The sequence below is a fragment of the Callorhinus ursinus genome, unplaced genomic scaffold (genome assembly GCF_003265705.2).
Source record: "Callorhinus ursinus isolate GAN/ISIS: 27379988/994484 unplaced genomic scaffold, GSC_fseal_2.0 scaffold68, whole genome shotgun sequence".
NCBI classification, from domain to species: Eukaryota; Metazoa; Chordata; class Mammalia; order Carnivora; family Otariidae; genus Callorhinus; species Callorhinus ursinus.
In genome coordinates this window covers 151374-173453 of record NW_027397130.1, presented here as the reverse complement: position 1 = coordinate 173453, position 22080 = coordinate 151374, and positions in this window count along the sequence as shown.

The following is a 22080-nucleotide window of genomic DNA, read 5'->3' as shown; positions in this document are numbered from 1 at the left end:
TTCCCAAGGACCTAATGTTCTCCAAAGGTTGGCATATTAGGAATAGTTTATTTTAAACAAGTTGGTAAGAAGTCTCATGGTAGCTACCAGGATACCTGTAGGCTTTAGAGCCGGCACTTCCTCCGTAGGTGGCAGGAGGAAGAGGTAAGGGGTCACACGCGGTGCCTCATGCCTCCACAGCACATGGTATCAGAACTGGGCTTGGCTGCCCTGTCTTGCTTCCCATACATCTCTTGCTGCCAGAAACTTGCTTTTTACTGCCTTTCCCCTAATAAGAATTTGGCTATCATCTGCCTTTTGCAAACATTCAGAGCACCAAGAGGCACTTCAGAAATGCAGAGTTGAGGCTGGGTGAGGGCCTGAGATTAATCCCTTCTTCACAGGTGAGAAGATTCTCAGCAGAGAGACCAGGCCCCAGGGACTGACCCCTGGTCACACCAGAGGGACAGAGGGAGGACTTGGGGTGGACTGAAAATATGAACAAAGTCACGGGCATGTGAGGGAAGGCACAGAAAACTCCAGCTTCTGGCTCACCAAATGACATTTTTCTTGTAGTTCCTACTTGTGCAGACTAACTGGTGGATACCGGTTGTATTCAGAAGAGTTGGTGCCAATTCCAAGGCCTTCAAATTTAGAAACTGCCCGACAGGCTCTTAAGATGCCAGTGTGGGGGCAAAGATGGAGTGAGGTCTGGGTGCTGGGCCCCAGACTCATAATGTGTCTTCTTCGAGTGTGACAGGGAAGGGTGAGTTCGAGCTCTGACACCAGCCGGGCGTCCCCAGCAGCCTGCACTGCAAGACCTCCAAACGTGCTTTCCCGGTTTCCTGGTGGGGTGAACCCCAACAGAGCTCCAGCGGGACCTGCCAGGACAGTGGGCCTGCCGAGAGGCCAGGGGCTGCCGGGCGCTGGGGAAGACAGTGTGCTCAGCCTGCAGGAGACTGGCTGCCCGTGGGGCCAGAGCCCCTGGATAGTAAATATGTTTTCAAGGGCGCTGCCTGACGATGTGTGGCATGAGCTGGTCTGGTCTCTTCTCACGTTGTAAGGTGGCTTGGGACTGGCTGTGTTGGTTTAATGGCTCATCAAGGGGTTGCAGACCATACTTTCTAAGCAAAGTAACCTACAGGACGTGGGCTTGGTGTGGACATGGTCACGTCAATTCATTTTCAGCATTCCCTTAAGTTCCTGGAATTCAGAGCTGTTGAGATTCTGTTGCCACAGCAGGGTCTCTGGCTCATTCTTTTATCCCCTCCACATGGATGACCACTGGGTACAGGGTCAGGGTGTCCCAGACCCCATTGCTGTCCCCACAGCCACAAGCAGGGGTCGGCCCGTGGGTGACTGTGAAATCCGAACAGCACCTTGAGGGGAGAGCCCAGTAGTGCCATCTTTCCTTTCTCCTCCAAGGGCTCTCGGCTCTCCCTTGGAGCACTGACTCCCAGCTCAGCCATTCTCTCTGGGAGTGACCCCACCCCTACTGGGCATAGGGGCAAAGTGCTGTCACAAGGAGGATCACCGGTGTTCCACAGAGACCTGAAATCATGTCCCGTGAAGGAGCGATTGGACAGCGCTATACGGCGCACAGGGAGAATCAAGACCCCACTCAGCACCTTGCCCATAAAGCACACAATGAATGTTTCTTGAGGAATAACTAATGGATGGAAGCCATTGTTCTGCCAATCTGCATTGTTCTAATATGGACCAGGTTATCAGGAACTGTGGAGAGAGAAGGAGAATCCCATTAACTAAGCATTTTCCAAGTGCCAGGCACTTTAAGAATAGTATCTCATGAAAGCCTGGCACACATGACTGACCTGAAGCCAGAGTCGGGACTCATTCACTGGACTGGCTGTAGGAAGTAATGAGGTTCCCATTAGAGTTTGCATTCAATTAACAGCTGAGCAAACATCTGGAGTGGATTTGATGCAAGCATTTGAGTATCACATAGAATATTTGTCTTGGCCTGGGTGCCCAGAGAGCAGAGCCTGAGTCGGGGCCTTTGCAGTGAGGGATTTTGTTCCCAGGAAGCTGGGAGCAGGGGAGTGAGGCAGGGAAGGAGAGGCAGCCAGGACCAGTGTGCTCTGTTGATGGGGTCCCCACTATGGGCAGCTGGAACTGGCCCCACGAACCTTCCCAGCACTCTGGAGAAGTGTCCCTCAGAGCGCAAAGGGGAGAAGCCTTTACCCTTGGTCTTGTCATCTGGGGTCACCTCTTGGTTGGCATTTACTCCCCTGCACTTCTGGATGGTGGTGGATCCCACAGGTGTCCCCTGAGGTGCCTGGCACACAGTAGGCCAGGTGAGGTCTGCCCAGAACTGTGTGCACTGGAACCCGGTTTAGGACCCTGAGGATGACAAGGGCTGAGCAAGAGGCAAGAGGAAGTGACACAAAGTTGGAAAGGCAGAAGGAAACTTAAAATAGGGCCTCCACCTGCCACCAGCAATGGTTCTGGAATGATTTCAGCCATCTGCTCTCCAGGTTCTGGATAACTCACAGGTGGGTGGCAGGTGCCTGTGGAAGGTATATGCACAGCACGGGTGTCAGTGCTTGAGCACCCTGAGGCCAAGACTCAGACAGTGTCCCGTGAAAGGCCAGGAGAGGCCAGTTAGGCATCTTCCTCCTAAGTTTTAATAGGAAGGTGTCATCTGTGGGAGAAAGGGCTTAGTTAAATTCATAGGACTTGGAATAGTAGGGAAGCCAGAGGTTTCGGGGTGACTTCAGCACTTCAAGTGAGGCCTTATGGAAAGCTGCTGATGTCACTGACAAAGTCAGGAGCCGCCGGGGGCCTGGCAGGGTGTCAGCCAGGAGCCTCCCTCAGCCTGCCTCAGCACCTGTCCCCAGCAGCTCACGTAGGCGAGGGCTGCACGGGCTCTGACACCCATCAAGTCCTTTATAGCTAGAACAAAGCTCGGGGCACTATTGCAATGTTCTTCTATCCACAGCCATGCCGGCCCATGGGAGAGGGCATGTTCACGCAGTGGCCAGGCATGTGGAGCAAAGCCAGCGGTTTGGGGCCACACCAGACTGTTTCTGGGTTTTGCTACTTCCTGGCCGAGTGGCCCTGGGCATGTCTCAGCCACTGTGCCTGTGTGAGCATCCACTTCTCATTGCCTTGTTCTAGTCCACACTTGGTGGGAGGCACAGCCTTGGCTGTGGCCAACAGAGCCAATGCCTGCCCTGCACACCTGCCATGCCTCCTGAGTGTTCCACACCAGGAGCCAGCCCTGGGAGACTCCCAGCCCTGGCAGCCACAGAACCCCCACCTGTGGACCCCCACCTGCAGAACCTCCTGCCGAGCACCATGCCTACTGCGCACCCCACCACTTCCCACCATAACCCTCCTCCTCCAACCAGCTCATGGCCTTGTCGGCCGTGGGGCACATCCTTCTCTGGGTCTCCTGCTTCCTGCCCCTCCTCCATGTAGCCCCTTTCCTGCCCTTTCCTGAGCGGGTCCCACCAGCTCTACCACCAGCTGGTCCCACCCTGATCCACTTCCTTCCCACCCTGAAGCTAATTCCTACTTGTCCTTCAACGCTGAGCTTGGGATCACCTCCCTGTGTCCTTCTCCAGTGCCCTATGGCCCCTGAACAGATAGCACCATCATAACACATCCCAGAGTCCTCCTTTCATTTCTGGGGACTGTAGGCTCCTGGGGAGGGGGCAGGTCTCTGGCCTCAAATCCCCAATGTGCCCTGTGCAGGCAGCCGGCAGATGCTCTTAAATATTGAAGGTCTAAATGTTCCATAACACCCATAGGAACAAGGACTGGGCCTTCATTTATAATCTCTTCTGCATTTACCAGGTGAGAATCTGTTCTTTTTACACAAAAAAGTATTAAAAGATACTTTTCAAGGAAGTAAAATCATGACTCATCCAAATATAAAATGAAAACATGTCAAAGATTTTAACTTGTTAATTAACAGGGAAACCAGTAAGATGTTAAGCCTGATTAAAAGGAAAATCTCTATATGGACACATGCAGGGGCAATCAGGAACGTGGAGTGAATGCACCCCCTGGGCACAGACCATGTTTGCAACGATCTCTTCCACGGGGTGGAAATCAGTTGCATCTCTGTGGACAAGAACCCTTTGCACCATACCATTTTTTCTTAGGCTTAGCGAGTTGTTAAATCACTCTGTCAGAGGATGCGAGGAGCTGACCACTGCAGAGCCAGGGAGCCCAGCAATCTGTCATTTTAGTGCTGTTCTCACATTTTCCTGGTAAAGGCTCTGCACAAACACCTGCTTCCTCACTTGGTGCGACCGAACCCTAGAGCAGAAGGAAAGGGGGTGACGAGCCCTTTTGCCATCGGCCTCCTGAGGAGAGGTGTCAGGGGAGGGCGGCGTGAAGCAAGGCACCTTGGGATGGGGTGGCGAGCAGCAGGACCCTGCTCTGATGCTCTCCCCTTTCACGGGGCAGAGGAGAATTTGGGGAAGGTGGGGAGAGAACCCCATTCTATCAGCTCACATCCCGGCCTCCTGCTTCCCAGGCCAGCCATACACGGTGGTGCTGCTCATACGCAGGTCCCCAGGACTTGCTGCCAAGCAGTAAGTGACCTGTATTTGAATTTCCTGTTGGAAACAGCTATCCCCTACGGCTGCCTCCCTGAACCATCAGTTCTGAGGCTGGAACTCAAAGCTTCTTTACCTGGATTTTGTTGGGAGATGCTCCTGCATAGATCTCTTGAGATTGTCTCTGCCCAGCTGGGCACGTCAAGAATGCCCTGGGTGCTGGTTACCTGGGCCGTTATACGAACAGCCTTGAGGTGTGAGGTGACGTTGCCGTCCAGGAGGGAGAGCAGGTTGCTTGCTGTCTGCTGTAAAGAGTTGCCCTCTCCTGTCACGGACCCCCTGCCCATGTGGCGTCTCTTGGGCCTCCTCACGTGGCCCCTGGGGAATGGGGCTCTAGGAACCTATGCACACATGCTGACCTTCTGGTCACTGCTTTTGCTGTGAGTGATAAACTCCTTTATCACTAATCCGGAGCCTTGTGTCTTCTGTCAGCACTGTGAGAATGTGTCAGGCCACCTGGTTGGCTCCAAGTACGGTGAGCCCTCCCACCCCTGCCGAGTTCTGCATGGTGTCCTGCAGACACCATTGGGACGGGGGCCTGCCCTCACCACTGCTGGGTTGTGGCTGCTACTGACTGCCTCCCCCCCACGTCCAGGGACCTGGCCTTGGGACCCATCTAGCTTGAGGAGGCCTAAGCTGGGAAACCAACATGGAAAATCAACATATAACCCCAGCACATGAAGGATGTGTCCAAACACTGACACATTTCAGCCCCCCAGCTCACAGCCCAAGACCCCACCGCTCTGCTCCCAGCACTGTCTCTCCTCTAAGTTGCTGCCTCTGTGGGGGCAGGGACAGGGTCTTTTTGTCCACTGCCAACTCCCTGTGGCTGGCAGGGTCCAGTGACCACGTGAGCCGGCTGCTGATGCAAGGCCAGGACAGGGAGGCTGGGCAATGAGGGTCGAGGCTGGCTCTCCAAACCCGCGGGGTCCAATGCAGGCTTCGGGTCTGGACTGTTCCAACCCCTTAGCCCATAACCCACAGTCAGACCGGAGAGCCCACACAGGGCTCACACATGTGATGTACACGTAGATCTAGTTAGGGACCTAATAATATTATCAAATGACTCAAAATTTTCAAAATGCCTTTTCACTCAGTTTCACATGGTAGGCATAGAAATCACCAAATAGCAGGTCTGTACTGTCTGAAATGGAATGTTGGTTTGGATTATCTGGTTATTTTGATGAGCGTGGACAGTAAAGTCAGGGAATAACTCAGGCTCTCCCAGAATTACATTGCTCCGTTCTGTGGCCCATGGGAGCAGCTATGCCCAGTGCCCAACCCCGCCCTGGCCATATCCAGCCTCTCACGAGTTTGTTTCGGGCTGTAGGGCTCTTTAAATATCAGGTAATCCCACGGACTATGTGGATTCTGGCCTCTCTTGGAACTGGACCACATGGTAACTCTGAGCTCACGCTGTGCCCTCCTGGGGACCTCTCTGGGGGTGACTGAGAGCTGTTCTCTCCTGCCCAGGCCCCACCGGCTCCTGGACAAACAAATGCGATAATCTGGAAGCAGCAGTTTGCCTTCTGCTCCTCAGAGAGGCCCCTGGAGTCTGTGCCCTCCCGCGGCCGCCGTCACCCATGCCTGCACCGAGCTCCGGGCAGGGCTCCTCAGCCATTTCTCTGTAAGGGGGCTTGGCTACACTTCCGAAGGTATTTTAAAGTTTTAATATTCTATTAAAGCAGACAGAGCCCTAAGCAAATGGGAACAAGTTTATTTTTTTTAACTCAAATGCTCAAATACAAGAGTATTTTATTTATATTTTTTTTAAATATTTGTTTATTTGTTTGAGAGAGAGAGGCTGGTCGCTGGTACCCATGGCACCGCTGATGTTGTCAGGGAACAGAGCCCTGTCCCGGCTGGTGCCAGCGTCTGGGGCAGGCAGGGGTCCCACTCTGCCCTGGAGGACAGACGGTGGCGGCCTTCCTGCCAGCATGGCTGCCCAGAGTCAGTGGCCTCCTCCCTCCAGCTTCAGTGGAATCATGGTGCAGCCAGAACTTTCCTGGTCTTAGCCCTGAGAGTCTTGAGTCCTGAAAGTCCCTCAGTCCTGGAAAACTGGGACAGTCGGTCACTGAGCCCCAGCAAGAACCGGTGGCCAGGGTTTGGGGTGGGGGTGGGGGCCGGGATGTGTGACTGCTTGATGGCATCACGGAGAGCAAGGGGGCCCACAGAGGGAGGGGGCTGGGCAGACAGGACCAAGCCTGCCCCACCCAGGCAGATGGGGGTGAGGGTGCTTTAACGCCCCGGCCCCTTCTGGTCAGCTCACCTGGGAGTTTCCTGGCTCAGGCTGCCTCCGGTGACTGTGGCTGTCATCACCTCCACGGGGCTGGCCTGCCTGGGTGTGCCCCAAACTGTAGGTGCCTGGCTTTCCTAACCACAGAATCAGGGACAAATGCAGTCCTCATCCTGAGGGAACACGGACTGTATCCAGCGTGGGAAGACCCCCAAGTCTGGGCCCAGCCATTTCCCCCAGAGTCTTAGCAGCCCCACATCCTGGTGAGGACACCCTGAAATGTCACCACACTGCTCCTTCCTGTGGTTGGAGATTTCCTCCTCTGTGTTATCTATAAAATCTATAACGAGATGCATTCTCTTGTAATGCGAATGCCATTAATGGAGCTGGCCATGTTTCTCCGGCTCAGTTCTGGCTGGGTCTCTGTTGCACTTCTGCTGCCCAGAGAGACAGACAAGCTCAAAGCACCTGGGTCAGGGGACCCCTGGAGCTGCAGCATGAAGCCTGCTTCCCCATGTCCCGGCGCATGGAGGGAGGTGGTGGCGCAGACACAAACCCCAGGGGCCGATGAGAAGGGGTGACACCGAGCTCCAGTGTGGTCACCTGTTCTCCCTCAGTGCGTGATGCATTGGAGAAATGTTACAAAAAGTGGCAGAATGCCACGTCTGCTGGAATGGGGTCGCAGGTGTCTGGTACTCCCAACACAGGACCCTCTCTGGACCTTCTCCCTCTGCCAGGGCGGCTGTTTTCACCCAGTGGACACCGTGAGCCTCGCTGACCACACTGGCCGCTCCTGGCCCCAGGTTTGGAGGGGATTCCTCAGAGCCCACTTGCCACATGCCGGCCAGGCCTAACCCCCCACCTGACCCCTTTGTTCCACATATTTCTTTAAAAGATGTATTTATTTATATTAGAGAGACAGAGAAAGAGAGAGGGTGCTCAAGTCGGGGGAGGGGCAGGAAAGAGAATCTTAAGACTGTGGGGCCTGATGCTTGAACTCACGACCCTGAGATCATGACCTGAGCCGGAATCAAGAGTCAGATGCTCCCCCGACTGAGCCACCCAGGAGCGCCCTGTTCCACGTGTTCTAAGTCATGTTTTGTCTTGCTGCCCTCCAGGTACTCACATCACTGCCAAGACTCCTCCTCAGTGAAATAGGCATAGAGAAAGGCCTCAAGCCAGCTCAGAATAGTGTAACTTTGGTCCTTTTGGGGGTGGGTGGGGTTAGGTTAGGTCAGCTCAGCTCAGATTTAAAATTATAAGAAACGGACCCAAGACCTAGGAGTGTGGACTCCCCAGGGCCATCTGGGGGACAGTTATTTTTGCTGTTTGAGGTTTTCTGCTTCCTGCTTGGACATTTTTGGAAGCACAGGAAACACATGGGGTTTAACTAAAGAAAGCAAAGTGCTTCCAAACCTTGTGCTTCCAAACCTTCTCCTTCCACAGGGAGTGTGCCTGTGGGGACCAGCCTGTCCACATGGGGATGGAGCCCAGGGGCCGTCATTGTCAGCCCCAGGACGTGGGCCGGGGCACAGGGCCTCATTCCCCATGGTGAAGCTGGGAGCCAGGGTGTGAACCCGGCCTACCCACCACACTGTCTGCAGCAGGCCCCCGCGGTGGGCCCTGGGGAGGGGGTCCTGCCCCGGATGCCCCGGAGAACCAGAGAAACTTCCTTGGAGCTGGAAACAGCACGTGGTGGCTGTGCTGCTTTTCCCTCCTGAAAAACTAACTTGAGCACGGACTTGCATCCTGGGCGCTGACTGTGAGCGGGGACCCGCCCATCCCTCTTCCCACCCCCCAGCCCTGGCTTGCTGGAATACACCAGTCAGTACCACGGCTTCTCCCCTCCTGTCTGAGTCTGGGAAGGTGACCAAGGATGGAGACAGCCTCTCAAGTCGGGCTGCAGGAAGGGTCTGGGCTCCTAGGAGACAGCACACAGAATATGGGGGTGGGTGCGGTACAGGACGTGGCCCCGCGTCAGTGGTGAGGAGCCGCCCGAATGCTGGGCAGCATGCCCTCCCACGAGGACATCTTGGAGTGCTAATTCCCTGGGGCAGCCTTCTACCTAGCTGTCTGCTGGAGGTAAAGCACTTCGTCGGTTCAAAGTCCTGTTGAATGCCTACTATGTGCAGGTGTTTAGCAGGTTTTGGGGACCCAAAGGTGAGCAAGACACATCTGCCTCTGGGAGCTGCAGCCTGGGGCAAGGCAGGTGCTACCCGGCTCCCACCAGCCCAGCCAGTCAGTGCCTCCCTGACCACCACCCTGAGGTGGCAGTGCAGCCTCCCTCATGGGGTGGGCTGGACAGAAACAGGGTCTTTGCAGGGAGGAGGCGGTGGAGCCGGGGAGGGCCCAGCAGGTCCTGCACACAGAGGGGCCCCTCACGTTCCTGCCTGCACCCTGCCTGTGGCTGCAGGGCTCTGGGGACCCAAGACCCTAGAAAGGGTCAGGAAGGACTGTGGGTGGGCAGGCTGGGTGGTTGCCAGGACAGGAGACTGTGGACATTCAGAGCTGGTCACCCAGGGAGATGGCAGCCGCTCCGCCCGCCCTCAGCTGGGCTTGAAAGAAGTGAGAACAGACGGAATTCAAAGATGCCCACAAAAGGGCTTCCTGTCGACACCAACAGACTTCGACTCCTTTCTCCTCTGCACCCAGTGCTGGCGCCTTGGCCGTGCTGCATCCCCCAGGGTGACAACCAGGCCACGGAAAGAAAGTCGACCCACCAGCCCCCAACCCTACGATTTGTTTTTTTCAAAACTGGGTTTGAAATCCAGATCCTGCTCACAGGCACCAGTGCCCGCCTGGAGGGCCCTGCCAGCACCATACAGATTTCCTGCTGTGGCTACAGGGAGACGCTGTGGACATCCCTCCTTAGCAAACTGAGTCCCACACAGAACTCCACACACACACACACGCACAGCATGTACACACACCATGCACACATTCATTCATGCACACACACACACATAAACACAATGCTCATGAACATACACGTGTACACACACATGCGCACATACCACGCACACAGTCATTTGTGCACACACACACAAACACAATGCTCATGTGCATACATGTGCACACAAACATGCACACACTTGCACACACAGCACTCACATACTTATCCATGCACACACACACACAAGAACACAATGCTCATGTGCATACACACCCGCACACACACCATGCACATGTCATTCGTGCACATGCACACACATAAAGACAATGCTCATGCATGTACACCATGCACACAGATGCACACACACCATGCACATGTTCATCCATGCACATGCACACACAAGAACACAATGCTCATGCTCAAACACACATGCACACACCACACACACATTCATTCATGCACATGCACACATAAACACAATCTCATGTGTGTACACACATGCACACACACCATGCACGTCATTCGTGCACACGCACACATATAAAGACAATGCTCATGTGCATGAACACATGCACACACGTGCACACACATGCATACACACCATGCACACGTTCATTCATGCACACACATAAAGACAATGCTCATGCATGTACACTGTGCACACACCTGCACACACCTGCACACACACCATGCACATGTCATTCGTGCACATGCACACATATAAAGACAATGCTCATGTGCATGAACACATGCACACACGTGCACACACATGCATACACACCATGCACATGGTCATTCATGCACACACATAAAGACAATGCTCATGCATGTACACCGTGCACACACGTGCACACACCTGCACACACACCACGCACATGTCATTCGTGCACACACACAAATACAGTGTTCATGCATGTATACACGTGCACACACACTTACACTCGCACACACATGCATACACACCATGCACACTTTCATTTGTGCAAAGCACACATGTAAACACAGTGCTCATGCGCATACACACGGGCATACATGCACCTAAAACACCAATGGGAAAATGGGGAGACATACGCTTGCAGGACAGGGGTAGGATGAAGGGGAAATCTCTTTTTTCTCTCAGTTCCTTTGGCACAATTGACTTTTTTTTCCAGAAAGTGTACTTATTTTCATGGTTAAGGAATATGACTGACAACATTTTCATGAGCTCTTTAGGCTTTCCCACATCACTTTCTCAACGACACACACAAGGCTGGCAGGCAGGTGGCTGCTCAGAGTCAAGTGGGTGGAGGGGAGGTAACGTATCCACAGGCGTGACCAATAGGACACAGGCACCCTCCACGCTCCGAGGTACAACAGAAGCCAGCAGTTCCTGCAGCTGCCACTGCGACTTGGGGTGACGGGGGTGGACGGTCAATGGAGGGGACAGAGAGAGGGAAGGGTCTGCACTCCCAAATCACAAAGGAAAATGGGAACCTCACCCACCCCTGAGGCTCTGCGCCACCTGCACCCCTGTGGGGTCCATACTGTGACTTCATCAAGTCCGTGGGTGGATCGAAGCAAGGATGGCCTTCCTCAAACAACACACGGAAAATGTGGTGGAGGTTATGGTGGGCGCTGCATCTCCATCTGCCCCTGACACTTCAGGCACCAACGGATCTGCTGGATCGCACGGCCCAAGTGACCGAGCAGCTCACACAGTGGCCGGGACCTGTCCCAGGGCCTTCTCCTGTCCTTAACCCCACTCAAAACAAGTGGGTTTTTAGGTCATTCAGCAAATTGGCTGGAGTAACACACTCAAAGGAGGAATATGTTGCCTCCAGAAGCCCAAGAGACCCTTTAGGTGTTGTGCCTCTTACTTGGTTGTAGGAGATGCCAGCCAATCCTTCACCTCAGAAGAAATATCTCCACTGGGTCCCTAGAAATTTCACCAAGGAAAGACGTCTCTGAATTATTGTTGGATTTACTTCCTGCCTCTGACGTGCCGATGTCTTACTAGTATGTCTAGAGGATCTGTCAGTAATGTCATCCATATCATGGACAAGTGTGAAATCTTGTAGAAGGGAATGGTGGTCAATGTCCCCTTGAAATAAATTATGAAGTCAGGCTGGAGATTCGGTGACCCCCTGAGGTAGGACTGTGAAGGTGCTTCTCTGGCCTTGCAGCAGAGAGCAAGCTGCTTGGGGGCCTTATGGACAAGGGTGGAGAAACAGGCATCTTCCAGGCCAGTAGCTGCATTCTGGGTACCAGGCTTGTATTAATTTCCTTAAGCAATGAAACCAGAGCTGGGCCCGTGGCTGCTGCTGGAGCCATCACCTGGTTAAGCTAACGATGGCCCACGGTCACTCTCCAGGGCCCACCCACTCGGGCCAAGTAGGGGAGCCAGACAGGGTGTGGTGGGAGTCATCACTCCTGCACTGTCCACATCCTTGATGGGGGTGCCAATCTCTGCAGTCCCTCCAGGAGTATGGTGCTGCTTTGGGCTTACTATTTTCCCAGCAGAGACAGTTCTAGTGGTCCCACTTGGCCTTTCCTGCCCAGAGAGCCCTCACTCCACAGGTCTGGGAACCACCAGGGCTGGGTATGTTGATTCTAATCAAGCATTCTGGAACTGGGGAGGTAAACACAGGAGGGGTCAGGGCCACGCCAGACCCGTGGAGAGACAGACATGGGCTAAAACCCGTGGACCACCTGGCCTCCAGGAGCCCTTACTCTGACTGGACAACCACGATGGTTTGGGTCTCTTGGAGTCAGTGTCTGTTCAAAATCTGTAACTGGTAGTCCCTCAAAGCTCTGATTATTCTCTTCTCCCCAGTGCACAATTACCCAGATGAGAGCCCACAGATTCCTTTGGGGAGGACAAGGGAAAGGGAGAAAGATTAACAGTATAAATTTTCAGTGGTGAGCCAAGGCCCTTCCTTGAGTGGACCCTGTCGCCCCCACTTCAAGGCATTCTGGGTCTATAACTGGCTCGGGTCTGGAATTGATGGAGGTGCCGTGGCTCTGTTTTTATGATTCAGACCAGACTTTTCCTCACTTGACCTGGAGTGTCTCTGCTGATGCAGATCAAGTGAGAATTCATTGCACTTCCTCTATGTTTCACATCCAGCAATGCCATGATCAATCAGCCAACACCACAGGTCTCTGTGAGTCACATGATTCTGACCACTGCTTTGACTCTGCTGTCCACCCCAGGAACCAAGCCCACATTGCTTTTGGCTGGTGAGTGCCCTCACTTGGCTCCTGCCACCCTAGGGTCCAAGTGCTCCATTGTATTGCGGTTTTCCAGTTGAGTTGCCGTGGTCCCTTCTGTAGGGTCTGACCTGCATAGAGGGACCATGGAGCTCTTCAGGGTCCCCACAATCTTGGTGGAAGGTGCATCTTTTGGATACTGTCTGTGTAGGTGAATGGGTCTTAAATGACAGAGTCACTCCAATATCCCCATCCTTTGAATCCCTTTCTCTACATTGGACCAAGGCAGCTCAGGCATTTCTAACCCACTCACCATGGGCCACCTTTAGGTCCACGTTTCAACCACCCAGGCTGTCAGAATTGTCCCTAACCCCAAGTTGCAGTGTTAACACAGAGTATCTGCTTGGTGAGCCCATGTCAGCTGTTTTTGATTTGGCCTGATCCAATGTTATTTTCCTTCCACTCTTATCCTACAGTCTTCATATCCATTCCTACACATTTCTGGGTATAAACTAGAAAATTCAAGTAGTTCTTTTGGAATGTAGCCCACTTTCTCATGGGTCACACTCTGTACCCCATCTTCAGGGCCTGCCAAGACCTCTGATTGCAGGTCTAGAAGCAGAGGGGAGGTAGGCAGGGTCACGAACATTGTCTTGCAGGACAGCTGCCTCAGAGGGGCCATATGGCCCTCAGGCAATGCAGGGACTGGGGTGTTCTGTTGGGTGCGAGCTGTGTGTGAGGGGCACAGGACTCTTCCCCAGCATCAAACTCTTTACCGTGGCCATGCTCCCAGATCCCACCAGGTAGGGGTTCTTGAATAAGTGTTTCCTAGGTTATGTAAGGGGTACACAAATCACACGATGACTTCTCAGGCCAGAAGAATGAGTCTGTAATGAAATCAAGTCACCTCCTGGTTGACCTTGCCTATGGCATTTGGTGACCTTAGTGCAAAAGTCTGGAAGCCACACCTGTGACCTGACCCTCCCCTGCATTCACCCTGCACAGGTCCCAGCACCTGACCCTCCCCTGGCCCCTGCCGGAGTACCCTCACCACTGTCTCTGTGGTTTGCCAAATACATGTACTCAACCTCCTGGACCCTTCCCCAGGTCCCAGGACCCCCACTCCACATCCATCCCATGTGGGGATCTGGGTGCCCTTCCCTGTCCAGCCTGTGAGCCATGCTTCCCTGAACCTCAGGCCCAGGGAAGGTGAGGCCAACCTGGACTTCCCACCGCCATGTCCAGATGGAGTGCAGACTCAGCGACGGGACAGGAGGACACCTCTCTTCCAAGGCTGGCTTTGCCTGCATCTCCTGGTTCTGGGCAGGACCGCCCATCTAAATGGAGCCCCCACTGCCAAGGGACAATGGCCTGGGGCCTGCTCTTAGCGCCTCCAGCAGGCAGCAGCCCTGAACTGCCCAGCCCACTGGTGGCCTCTCTCCGGAGCTGGGCATCTGAGATGCAGGCTGACTGCACACGTGGGAACCAGGCCACACCTGATAAGCCCAGAATGGGGGTTTACTACAGCTGTCCCCGCCTGCTTGCCTGGGCTGAGTCACTGAGGTGTGGCTCAGAACGGACCCAGGGAGGACCTGTGCCCTGTCCACTCCAGCTCCCACCCCCATCCCTGGCCTGTGCAGCTTCCCCCAGGGCTGAGGCTTGTCCGACACCTGTGGGGAGCGAGAGGGGAGAGCTTGGGTGGGCATCACCCAGTGTGCCTGGCTACATAGCCCCAGCACCTCAGCCGGACCCACCCTCTCCTTTTGTTGGGGCAGGGAAGGGGATTTCACACCTCATTCGCTTGAAAGCCCAGAGCACCCCCCATCCTTGTGTCTGCTCCAGACACCCCAGTTCCTGGGCTCACGGATGTTGACAGGCCACGGTGTGTGGGTACAGAGGCACAGAGGGGCTGGGTAGGGTCCTCCCACCCCCCGCAGCACCAGTGACAGTGGCTGGGAATTCCAGTGCAAATGGGGTGGCAGCACCCTCCAGGGCTCCCTGCCTGAGATGATGATCTCTGACACCACCAGTGAGTCCCCACTGGGGGGCTGTGTTTCTTACACTGCATGTTTTGGGGACAACAGGGACAATGCGAACTCTCACCTCAGTGAGGGCTGAGAGCAGGCCCTAGGCATTGTCCCTTGGCAGGGTGTGTGTACAGTACCAGGACAGTGTCTCACCTTATACATTGTCCTGGCGGCTGGCTACCCTCAGGTATGTAGGGGCAAAGGCTCATGGCCTCTGCAACTTTCAAATAGTCGGATGGAAAATGTACAAACGGGGGGCATCCGGGTGGCTCAGTTGGGTAAGTGGCCGACTCTTGGTTTCGGCTCAGGTCATGATCTCAGGGTCATGAGATCTAGCCCCGTGTCGGGCTCTGCACTCAGTGTGGAGTCTGCCTAAGATTCTCTCCCTCTGATCCTCCTCCTCTTTGCATGCATGCTTTCTCCCTCTAAAATAATCTTTAAAAAAACGTTTAAAAAAAAGAGAATGTACAAATGTATGCACAGAAAACACACAAAGATGCATCGACGCTCAGCTGCTGAGTCAGAGCGTCTGCAGTGCTGGGCGCCCCTGAACACTCACACAGCCTCGGACTTCCCGCATGCACAGAGGGGAAAGAAACTGGTAACTGCCGGGGCGCCTGGGTGGCTCAGTTCGTTAGGCAACTGCCTTCGGCTCAGGTCATGATCCTGGAGTCCCCGGATCGAGTCCCACGTCGGGCTCCCTGCTCAGCGGGGGGTCTGCTTCTCCCTCTGACCCTCTCCCCTCTCATGCTCTCTCTCTATCTCATTCTCTCTCTCAAATAAATAAATAAAATCTTTAAAAAAAAAAAAAAAAGAAACTGGTAACTGCCGTGTGCAGCGGGATCTGAGTCCTCTCCTGAGGCTGCTTCAACCAGGTGACTGAGCTGGGAGCAGCCCATGTGGAGCTCTATGGGGAGGCACAGGGAGCTTCACTGGGAGGCACAGGGAGCACCTACGGGGAGGCAGGGGGAGCGCCTACTGGGAGGCAAGAGGAGCACCTCCTGGGAGGCATGGGGAGCATCTACTGGGAGGCAGGGGGAATACCTACTGGGAGGCAAGAGGAGCACCTCCTGGGAGGCACGGGGAGCACCTACTGGGAAGCATGGGGAACATCTAAAGGGACCATATGGGAGTACCTACTAGGAGAATATGGGACTATGCACTATAAGCACCGAACTTGGTGCAGGATGTGGAGGCTAAAACTGATATTTTTGCATATAAGCTGGGTCTCTGGGTGAGACCTCCGCCCTTGGCAGCCAGGACCCTGCGCTCTGGTTGTTAACACCTTGGAACCTGCAAGCACGGGGACAATCCCAGCCTGCATGAGCCGGGGACGGGGGTTTAACCAACTGAGCCACCCAGGCGCCCAGGGGGAGGGGGGCTTAAGCTGTGACAGCACCCACTCACCAAGTAGGTGGTGCAAGGGTTTTGTGTGTGTGGTGCTGTACCTGGCTAAGGTCTGAGCCCAGCCCAGGAGTCCGGGGCTGCCCTGTCGTGCTCACCTGGGATTTTGCTCACTCAGGAGGGTGGGGCGCTGGCACCCTGTGGGGAAAAGAGATGGAGTTGCCCTCCACACAGGGCTGGGAAGTTCTGAATGTGGCTCAGAAAACGTGGGCCGGGCCGGGCTGGAGTAGAGCAGGTGGGCTTGGGGCGGGGGGTCCCTCAACACCACCTTCCCTCAGGGCAGCTCCAGGAGCTCTCGGACCACTGTTAGTGCCCAGGTTCCTGCAGAGCAGACGGAGGTGGCCTGGGCTTCTCCCGGACCTGGGAGCTCCTGCTGGCTGGGGCACCTCCTCCCTCCTCAATTCCTGTGCTTGGCTGTTCTTTCTCTAACTTCTCCTGGCCCAGGGAGGATTACCCTGGCTCCCAGCTCCAGTGAAACCCCTTGGAGTATGTAGCTGCTTGAGGACAGAAGCCCAGATGCTGAGACCGGCCCAAACCTGGCTCAGCAGCTGGTCACTTGAAGTTCTAGCCTGTGCACATGGCTGACTGGCCATAGGAGGGTCCTCCGGGATGTCAAGCCATCATGTCCATGTCTCATACAAATTTACCTTCGACTGTAGTTCGTCCCTCCTGAGTGCACCTTGGGGAGGCCCTGGGGTCCTCCTTCCCTGTGGGGTGCTGCCTTGAGGGAATGTGGATGCAGAGGCATTTCCACTGGTGTGACAGTTGTGGGATCCCCACCGGTCACCACACTGGGGTCAATGATCTGTTCAGGGCCAGCAGAGTGAGGTGCTGTCAAGCTGTCAAGATCTGAAGGCCCAAAGTGGCTGTTGTCAGCAACAGTGGTGGTGGGGTGCAGGCACGATCACATCACTTCAGTCGTGCCCACTGCTGAGTCCCAGACCAACCCAGGGCAGGCACCACACACCTGGCTCATCGGCCAGTGCTTGGCCCCATGGGCAAAGGGCAGGGGTGAAGCCCCTCAGTTCCCAACCCAGCTGGCTGCCCGGTTCTCCCTCCTACCCTTCTCTGCACAGACGGTAGACTGTGCTGGCAAATTAGGTTAGGGAGGCGTTTAGGTGAGGGTTACTGGGTTGAGGCTGGCTAGCTCGTTTTACGTCTAATTACACGTTGCTCACTGCAGTTGCTAAACATAAATCACAAGCGTTCGACCACAATTACAGTAATTATGTCCCTACGAGAAGGTCAGCAAAAATGACCTCAGAGGGGAAGCAGTGTGACAGCACTGAGTCAGGAGACCAGGGGTCTGAGTGGGAAAGGCACTGGGCCATGCTTGATCCTCCCTAGGCAGGTAGGGGGCTGGCGGTTTTCATATGGATGACAAAGGGCAAGGTGGAGAGGGCGATCAGCAAAAGTTTCTGGAAGTTTCCAGTTTCTAGGGGAGGCAGCTGATCCTTCAGTGGGCAGATTCAGGTGACAGGCCATTTTGAGTAACAGAATGACCATCAGTACACACTCGAAAACCTCAAGACTGGGCAGAAGATAAAAGTGTTTATAGTGGTTTGATCATGTTAGCGGCTCAAAGAACTTGCACTGTGGGGAGCACGCTGGGGAGCCGGCCCCCATGTGAAGGCCTGAACCCTGCCAAGAGGCAGGTTGGCACCTTCACACCTGAATTGGATCTACAGAGCCAGGCTTATGATGCCCACCTGGTATGAAGCTCTGTGTGATGACATCATGAAGCTGACGTCACCCTGAGAATTGAGACACCGCCCACTTTGCAAGACACTGAGACTCAGAAAAAGACCCCGACCACACAGCCCATTGAACCAGACCAGGGAGGGGCTGTGTCTGAGCCCGTCCACCTACCACCCACAGGACCTGCACCCACTCTGACACTCACAGGCTGGGAGAGGGCATCCAGCCCCTCAGACCCCACCTCCAGCAAGTGTCAGACACACAGTCATAATCGTGGTCAGTCCTGGCCACAATGGAGGCCACTGCTGCTGGCGTGGGGTGTGGGGGGCTCTCTTTGCTTGGCCATGGCCTGTCTTCCGAGGCTGGCCCTGGTCAGGGGCCATAGCCCTGGAACCCATCACAGAAACATGCCCAGGAAGCATCTGGTAAACATTTCTTGAGTGAAAGACAGGTGACAAGTGAATGTTGATACTACCCGGAATTTGGGCCACAGACCTGCCCCACCCTACACATACTTCGGTGTAGACCCATAGGGTGGGGTGGGTAGCTATGTGGGCAAGCGACCTGTATCTGCCCTCCCTCATAATATTCACCTCATAGAGCATGCTGAGTTGTGCTGGGGGCTGCTGTCCCCACTGAGCCCGTGACTGAGCCCCGTGCCCTGTTCCTCTGGTCATGGAAGGTACTGGGGCAGGATGGTGGGGCCCGGCCTCCTTGGCTGTTCCCTTTGTGAGCAGGTGTGAAGGGGCAGCCTTGCCTCTGTGACACCAGCAGGTCCCGCCTTGCACCCCACCTTCCAACACTCCCTCTGGCGTTTGGAGGACAGTGAGTGTGCAGGAAGTCCCCGACTGTTGCTCTGGATGCCATGATGCCCAGCTCTTTCCCACTGTGGGTGGGGGGCAGGTGCCACTGTGCCCTCTTGCTGGGTTTAACTGGAGAAATGCTCCCTGGGAAGTGACTCCCAGCCATCCGTGGATGAACACACTCCAAGATGCCCTTACTGCCAGGGAGGACCCACATGCCTAGCGGACAAAAACCTTTCTGGTTCATAATCAGTCCCACAGGGGGTTTCTTTGTTCCTGACCGGGCCCTAGTGGGTGAAGTGGGTCAGGTCACTGGCAGTCTCAGATAGTCACGACCCACCTCACCCTGTTGTCCCCAGGCCCAAACATAACATGCCCCCTAAGAGCCTGACACCACAGGCACCAGGGACCCATTTATGGGGACATTTCATTGCAGGGTCAGGAGGGGTCAGCAGCCCCACTTTGCAGGCACACAGGTACCCAGGAGGTCCTGAGCATCGCTGAAGCATAACGCTCCCCAGGAGTTGAATGAAGCCCCAGGAACTAGTTCTGCTGCTACGGCCCCACCCCATGGCTGACTGGTGGCTTGTCAGGAGGAGGGAAATCTGGAAATTCCTGCTTCAGAGACCCTCAGGAATCTGGAGGTACTGTGTCCCCAGGAGGGAGGGCCTGTCACAGAGCCTTAGGTCTGAGTAGCAAGGCCAGGCCCTTCCCAAGATCCTGCTGGACTCGTCCAAGAACACTACCAGGTAAGCAGAATTCCCTCAGCTCTTGTTTTTAATTAGTAGATGTACTATTTTAGGTTTACAGAAAAACTGAGCAAAGAGTTCCGATGTACTTCCCTCCATCCCCCCATTATTAACATCTTGCATTAGCCTGTACAGTTGTTATAATCAATTAGCTGATATTGACATATTATTAACAAAAGGCTGTACTGTTCAGTCTTGTACGCTGTATGGATTTTGACAACTGCACATCCTGTATGCACCATTGTATTGTCCTAGTTTTAGGGAAGTGGATCTGGGCACAGGTGGTTTGGCAGTCCTCCAGGTCACAGAGCCCTGAACCTAGGATGGGAAACAGCTCCACACTGCCCCTGAGATGGCCTCTGCCCGTGGTCCCGTGGTCGCTAGGGGGTTCTGAAACCTTCGGAAACGTCACTCAGGCCAGCAGCACTCAGTCTCGGCATTTGTAACACGAGGGGGCCCTAACACTGCCTCTGACCCTTCCACGGCATGAAGCCCTGGGTCCTGACAACCCTTTAGGGGCAGCTTCTTGACCACAGGCAGAGCTCTGGGTACGAGGTGCCACAGAGCTGTGTGGACATGGCTGGGGGTAAGAGCTGGTTGCAGTTTCCAGATTCACAACCAGCAGGTTCCTCTCCCCAGGGGCCCGGGTGGTGGTTTCACTTCGCCCACTTGTCATAGCACTTCTGCACCCGGGTACCTGCAGGGAAGGCAGGGGCTCACACTCCCAAGGGGGTGGGGTGAGGGGTGCATGAGGCTTCCAAACCTGGAATGCACACATGTACTCCCCAGCCTCAAAGCTGCCCACGGGTCTTGGGGTGACGTCCCTTCTTATGACTGGGCAGGATCCGGGGGCGGGGTTGACTTACCCAGTCCAGGGCTTTTCTAAACAGATCCTTCAACGGTAACCACCTTCAGGGGGTCTGACTGCCCCTAACCAGACGAGAAGGGTACAACATACAAACCAACAGGTGGAAGCAGTCCCTCCCCTCCCCACAGGTCACCTGAAATTCCTCCTGAAATGTATCTTGGCTGGAAAAGAAATACTAAAACAAGGTCTGGTTTCTCCACTTGATGCTTTTTGAGGCTCTGGAGCTCAGACCAACACCAGAGAGTTTGAGAAAGCAGAAAAGCTTGCTTTTGTGAGCACAGGGGTGGCTACGTGGAGCACCATGGTCCCTCCCTCTGCCTGGTAGACCCTCTTCATCCTTCCAGGACGGTGACCAGATAGGACAGTAAACCTGGGAGTCCCCCACCCATCCTCTAAGCAGACCCAGCCCTGGGTCCTGGCATCAGGCCCCCAAGCCAGAGGAGGACACCTTTCCCATCAGAGCTGGGGCTGCTCGTCCCCCCACTGGATGTTAGGCACATGGTGGCCCCAGTGACTACCTGGTAAAGGAAGCTGCTCTCATCACACTGTACTCACCAACTCACCATGCTGGGTCCTGCTAGGACAGGGGTCTCAGTGGGAGATTTTGCACACAGGGGGCATTTGGCAGTATCTGGAGACAGTATGGGTTGCCAAAACTGGCTGGGGGTGATGACATCCTAGAGCATGGGGGCCAGGATGCAGCTAAAATCCTACAGTGCACCGGACCGTCCCCCGGAGGAATCAAGCTGAGGTTGGTGAAGCAGGTACTAGACCAAACTCCGGAGTGGGGATGGGGAGGACCAGCAGGCAGAGCTCCGCAGTGATGAGCAGGAGCTGTGTGGCCCAGAGCCCTTCTGTGGAGTGCGTACTCCAGAGTCCACGGTCCGCTCATCAGTGAGTCTGCCACATCACCAGCCGCAGCTGGGCTTCCCCTCCCACGTGGGTCGCAGACCCGGACTGAGTCGGAACCTCTGCAAAGCACACTCAGATCCTGCGTGGGTTTGGATGCCAGGAACATCTGATGGAATCAGGCTGGTCACACAGTAGTGGCACGGCCGGAGCCCCCACTACAGCCCAGTGGCCATTCCTGGCTCAGTCTGAGCGACGGGCTCACAGCACCGCCACCGCGGACGGACCCGCTGGCCAGGCGCTGGCTCGGGTCTGCATATACTTGGGGGCTCGGGTTTCTTCCCCGTCCTGCATCGTACCGGCCGGGACGTGCTGCTGTCCCATCCTTCTCCTGCTGGGGAGTCTCTCTCCGACCCCGGTCCCTCGAGCTGCCTCTTCGCGTCCGCGGAGCCGCCCCCCGACCCGCGGCCAGGGCACGCAGGGCGCTGAGCTCCGAGCGCGCACTCAGGGCGGAGTTCCGGCGCGCGGGGCGGGGGCGGAGCGGCCGGCCGGGCCCGCCCCCCAGCTGAGCCGGGACCCGGACCGTGGACTCGCCTACTTCAGAGGCTCGGGTGGCGGCGGCGGGGTGCGGAGCTCTTCGCGCAGCTCCCGCAGCTCCAGCGGCTCGGGTGGCCCCGGCTGCGGCCGGGATGGGCGGGCGGCCGCGCCGGGTGCGCGGGGGGCGCACGACGTGACTCGCCTGGACTTGGAGCCCCGCCCGCCCGCCCGGCCGCGCGGGGTGGAGGGTCTGCTCGGT